At 36.3% G+C, this 6,000-nt stretch overlaps 1 non-coding gene across 1 annotated transcript; it reads right to left on the bottom strand.

Annotated features, from left to right (window-relative positions):
* Positions 1 to 5,867: 5,867 nt before the first annotated feature.
* On the bottom strand, positions 5,868 to 5,940 carry TRNAR-CCU (transfer RNA arginine (anticodon CCU)). The gene has a single exon. It is a non-coding gene; the product is annotated as a tRNA-Arg (tRNA).
* Between the last annotated feature and the right edge of the window lie 60 nt (positions 5,941 to 6,000).

Below are 6,000 nucleotides of genomic sequence, written 5' to 3'. Positions count from 1 at the left end.
AGTGCAAACTGAAAATCTTCCACCACTTTGTTCATCTCAGCCTCATAGAATATAAAACCAGTATCTCCATCTACATCAATTGGATATCTCATGGTAGTTTGAAAGAGGAAAACGATGAGTTAATAGCATGAGAACGTGATACTACATGGACATACGACAAAGGTCTTGAACCACCTTTCGAAAAAGGCCCCATTGGTGGAGGATCCCCAAGAGGGCCAGTAGAAGCCGCCATCGACTCCTATATAGTAGGCGTCTTAATTCAACAAAAATTGAAGAGAGACATACCTGATTTAGAATGTTTCAGAGTATAGTTAGAAGAAAGCTTGCCGAAATTCAAAATCCTAGAAAACCAGCGAGCGGCGAAGTGGTTGTAGTTGCAGCTAATGACTCTTCCCTCTGGCGAACCGCGCACAGCAGGAGGAGGTGATTTCTTCTTTGCAAATCCCAAAAATAGCAGCGTCTGACTCTCCTCTACGAAACCCCAAACAACACCTAATCGCCATCGTCGCAAGGGCTGGGGAACCTGTCGTCGTCGTCGCGAGATCTAGAGTTCCCAAACTAGCCGTCGTCCCGCCATTGTCGTCGCGAGAAGCTCTCCTCCGCAAGTCCCGGAAACGTCCCAGACCACCGAGTGATCCTCTGCAACCTATGCTTCAGTGCTTCCACAGGCGAGCGGCTTCAGCGACTCAAGCGAGCGGGCAACTCGATCTGGGCAGGCAGTTAGTGACGTCTCCCTTCTTAGATCGTGAAACTGAAGCCGCGAAGGCAGTTAACCTGTTTGGATCGTGAAGCTGAAGCAGCGAAGGATCGTGGGTTGCAGTCGGCGACGACAATGGCGACCAAACCTCATTTTGAAGACTCTTAATCAAAGTAAAAAGATAAGGACTCAAAGTAGATCCTTGATGTACACTTATGGTGATTGGAAATTCTCTAGTTTCCCTATCTATAGTCCTTATGCTAGTCATTACTCCATCGTACATATCCTTAATGACATCAGTATACCTATTACATACACCTTTTTTTTTTTTCTAAAACTCACCATAAAACTTTCCTAGGTATCTCTATCATATGCTTTCTCAAGGTCAATAAATATTCTTGGTATACACTTTCTTTTGCATGTCACACATACAATTGTAATTTTTTTAAAATAATGACTTCCCTTTATTGTTGATGAGTTTTAATAGTATTGAATTAGTGGCTGCAAAACATTAAAAAGAAAACATTACTGGCATGACTATAAAAAGTATTATATATGTATTTAAGGATATATCTTTTCAATAATTATTTATATTTTTAATAGCAATAAAAATTTAATGTGTTAAATAACTTTTAAATTACAACTTAGATTTGTATAAGTGTAAAATATTAACATCAATAATTTTTTTCTATCAAGTCTAATATGTTAGCTTTGGTGCAATCCCAAGAGGGGGGTGAATTGGAAATTAAAAAAATTCCTCCTAGGTTTTAACTAATCCAGCAACAGTACTACGCAACCTAGGGGCAGTCTAAATGTATATGAAATTGCACATATGTTATATTTAAACAATTCTTAGAACAAGCACCACAATTTCAGTATTTCTCAACCAAAAAGTAATTATGTGTCAATCAGATATGCAGTATATTCAGTAGGAAATTTAAATCAAGCACGAAGCAGAACATAATGCAGGAAATGTAAACTTGATAGCGAATATGATATAGGGGTTCGGCCAATTCTGCTTATGCCCCCGCCTTGGCACACCCGCACAAGGATTACATTATAAACTCACTTAACGGGTGGAGCGACACCTAAACAATCAGGTCAATTAGCACATGACTGACATCAACCTTTACAAATTCTCCTTGCGGGGCGGAGAAGACCCTAGCAATCCTTACGGGCTGGATTACCGCCCCCTCAGGCCACGCCTGGAATACAACTAATTACGCATCAAAACTGCGTAATTGGGCATCTTAACCCGGGCTTTACAATTTATATTTTTAATTAAATGTCCAAAATTATCCAATATTTTAATAAAGTGCCAAAATCATCATTCTTGAACTTTATTGCATTATTTATGAAGTTTTGGTAAATTTTTGTTGTAGGAAAAATCTCGAAAACCAAAACCGACACCTGTTCGTATTTCATGTATAACTTTTCCGTCCAAACTTTGATCGAGACGATTCAAATTTTTGGAGAAAGAGGAAAGGATTATCTACAACTTTCATGTTTTGAGTTTTGCGAGAAACGGGCTCCAAGAAGGTCAAAGTTGGCTGTGAATGTGGAGAGAAAAAATAAGAAAAAAAAAAGAAAAAAAATATATAAGTTGTTGATGTGACCCAGCCATACAAGCCGGGTCAGTTCCTTCCAAACAGGATGGGTTGAACGATCCGGGTCATAGGGCTTCTCCCCATCCCCTTTAAATCTTCTTTTTCTCCTTCTTCTTTTCTTGGCGTGCCCTCGCGGGCTCCCTTCTCCTCTCTGCTTCCTATCTCCCTTCTTCCCTGCTATTTCCCTTTCTCTTCCTTATTTTTTCTCTTGCTATCTTTTCTCTCTTATCCTTGTCTTACTTTCCCTTTACTCTCTTCCCTTTCTCTTCCCCTGTTCTACCTCTCTTCCGAACTCCATCCCTCCATCCGCCCTCTCAGCCTACACTCCAGCAGCCCCTTCGGCCTTACACAGCAGGAATCAAGCAGGTCTCAAGTCCGCGCACCAGCCCAACCTTCTTCTCCAGCCTTTGCTCCACGGTCCAAGCCACAGCTGAGAGGAACCAGCAGAACAGCCTCCCACGAACCAGAGCAACGAGCTAGCCCCGACCCTCTCAGTCTACAGCAGCAACCCGAGGACCATACCAGCAGATCCGAGACCTCGATGGCTGAATTCTGCTCTCTCTCTCTCTTCTCTCTTATTTTCTTTTCTTTATTTTATTTTCAAAATTGCAACTGAATATTTCTTTTCTTTTTATTTAGTTATTTATTAGAGTTTTTGAAAAACTTGTTTGAATAAGTGTTAAATAATTTTAATTTGTTTTAGTGAAGTTTGATTTTTATTTGTTTATGTTTCTCTTAATTAATGTTACCATTAGGTTTGAAGAATTTAATTTAGTTTCTTTTATTTATTTATCGTTCGGTTTAGTTAGGGTCGGTTTTTTTAAAGTTCGTGTTAAAGGTTCAATTTTTATTGTATGCATTTGTGTCCGATTGAGTTTCCATTCCTATGTGTTTTAATTCCATGTTCTAGGTTACCATCCTTAATTAATGCATGCTTTGATGTTTCCTTGAGTAGGTTAGGGTTTCCCGTTTTTATTCTTTAGTTCAATACATGTTAGTTTTAGGACTTTAATTTGCGTGCTATTTAATTTGTTAAAAGTAAAATCAAACAATTTTGAAAATCCGAATCTGAACCGAGTTCAGTGTATTTTTGTTTTCGATTGGAAGAACGTAAATTTTGAGATTAAAACACATTCCCTGAGAAGACGATCTAACCCTTGAGCTTAACATTACACGACATAACTCCTATACTTGGGATAGCTTTTGAGCTACTCATTTTTCGAGTGAGTCAACAATAGATTTCACAATAAAAACAAAGTATAATGATTATGCTTCTCAGTCAAGCAGATATGTACCAAATGTAATCAATCAACCACACATCAACAATATAGGTAATGTAAGCTATGTGATGTGATTTTTGTGCAAGCAACACTCAATAAGATATAATCACACGTATGCTCAAGAGTGTATAAACAAACTATTTTTTTGAAACAAGATATATCAAATATCAATGCTAGATTAGGGTTTCAAAGATGCTAATCAAATATTCAAATCAATTCAAAAAATATTTTCCTCAGCAAAATAGACACGAGTTGTTTGAAAAATTATAGCTTATGAAAACCTTTGCACTCAAAAAAATGATAGCTATAGAAATCTTACAATGATTAAGCAAAGATCCTCAAGCTACTAGGTTTTTCCTGATACTAGATTTATCAAATAAAATCTATGGGATAAAGCTTGCTTAACTCCCCAAAATTAATGCCAATCAATAAAGCCAAGTAATGGGAGTATTAAGCAATCTATGACAAAACAATAGCACAATAAGCACTCTCACAATACTAGGACTTATCAAAGGAATGAGTGTATGAGAGTATTTGAAGAAGATTGGGCAAAATAAGCTTTTTGAGATTGAGAGAATTTTGGCTAATAATTTTCACTAATCTCTTGCTAATCCACACAAATGAGACCTTATATTTAGAAGTTGGCCAAATTATGACCATTGGGGACATAGGGTTCTTTATAAAATTTGTTTTAAAAAAATCAGGAAAATTAACCCCATTTAATTATTTTTAACCCAGGTAAAAAATAAGCAACCCGAGAGCTTTCGAGTGGTTGAACCATGGTTCGGTCGCTTGAATAGACTAAGTAGAAAAAGTCTCTTTTGGACGTTTGGGTGCCCGGGTGTATGTTCGGTTGCCTGAATCAAGGCGAAAATCATTTTGCCTGTGTTTCGGTCGCCTGAATTATCATTCGGTTGACTGAACTCAAGTGTTCGGTCGCCCGAGGCCATTTTGAAAGCTAAGTTCGGGTGCCCGAGTTGGTGAAAAGGTATTAGGTCAAAAATTCGGTCGCCCGTAGATATTACGTTCAGTTTTGTTTCGGTTGCCCGAAACCAAGTCAACTTATTGACTTTTCAGCTGTTCGGTTGACCGAGGTGTTTTGAACACCTAGGTTCGGTCGCCCAATCTCTCACAGATTTTGACTATTTAGTCCAATTTATTTCAATTGATTCCCTTGATAATGTAAATGATTATGGGGACTATTTTTATGCATTTGTGTAGGGACCTAAGGTATTTTCCAAGGTCTATGAAGACATCAAAAAAATTCGGCGTCGGTCAACCGAAAGGTGCCCTAAGGTCATTCGGTCTCTATGATCAAACTAAGTCATTTTGAGCTTACAATTACCTATATGCATGATATGCAGAGATTATTACAGACCGGTATAAATTATTATAGACCAAAATATAATAAATGCATTTACAAATGAAACATAAGCAGGTCTTCTTCTTTTGCCTTTCATTTCCCTTTTGAATATGCTAGGAGTATGATCTTTAAGACTTTTAGGTTTCTATCAATCATTTCTCATATGTGTGTACTGAATTAATGACCTGTTCAAGCACTAGACATACACATTAGTAATATGCAGTTTATCATAATCAAAATTAGAGATCAAACTCAAAAAGTCAACATAATCTCACCCCCTGCCCCTCACAAATCATGTGTCTACAACTATTATAAATGATGGTTGAGTCAAACAATCAATCGACTAGTTTAACGATTATTCGATGATGATGTGGATTATTTTGTTTTCTTTTGTATGATAAATTGATTTGTGATAAATTTTAAAATTATAAAAATTAATGATTTATTTAGTAGGCAAAAGGATATGGCTTGTCTTCTCATATAAAATATTTTTTAAAAAAATTCATTTCATTCTTAATCCATTTGATTCTAAAATACCAAATATGATGTAAAAAGTTATTTGTATCTATTACTAGTAAAAAGATGGTCCTCATTCTATAATTATTTTTTTAGCTAAAAAATTTGAACTTTTAAAAAAGCATTCTAATTGCTCATATTTTCTCAATTGAAAAAAAAAGAAAAAAAGAAACCAACCACAATACAAATATATATAAATAAAAACATAATTAAGAAGTGATTTATTATATTTTAAATAATGTTGGTCACTTGGTGCAACTCCTCTTCTATTTTTTTTTAAAAAACCCCACAAATAAAATGGAATAAATTAAAATATAATTATTTGTCAATATTGTTAAAATGATAAAATATGTTCATGCTTGCCCTTAAAACTAGGGAAACATGTGCTGTTATTTCCCTTAGACCGCGCCAGGTAGGGGTCGAACCTACGACTTTCTGCTTAGGAAACAGACGCTCTATCCACTGAGCTACAGGCGCTTCGTTGAGAGGCTTACACCATAAACAATATATATCTATAACATTATATTTTATTTCCCG

This window comes from Malania oleifera, chromosome 1, assembly GCF_029873635.1.
Source record: "Malania oleifera isolate guangnan ecotype guangnan chromosome 1, ASM2987363v1, whole genome shotgun sequence".
Lineage (NCBI taxonomy): Eukaryota > Viridiplantae > Streptophyta > Magnoliopsida > Santalales > Ximeniaceae > Malania > Malania oleifera.
This window is presented reverse-complemented; position numbering and strand designations above follow the sequence as displayed.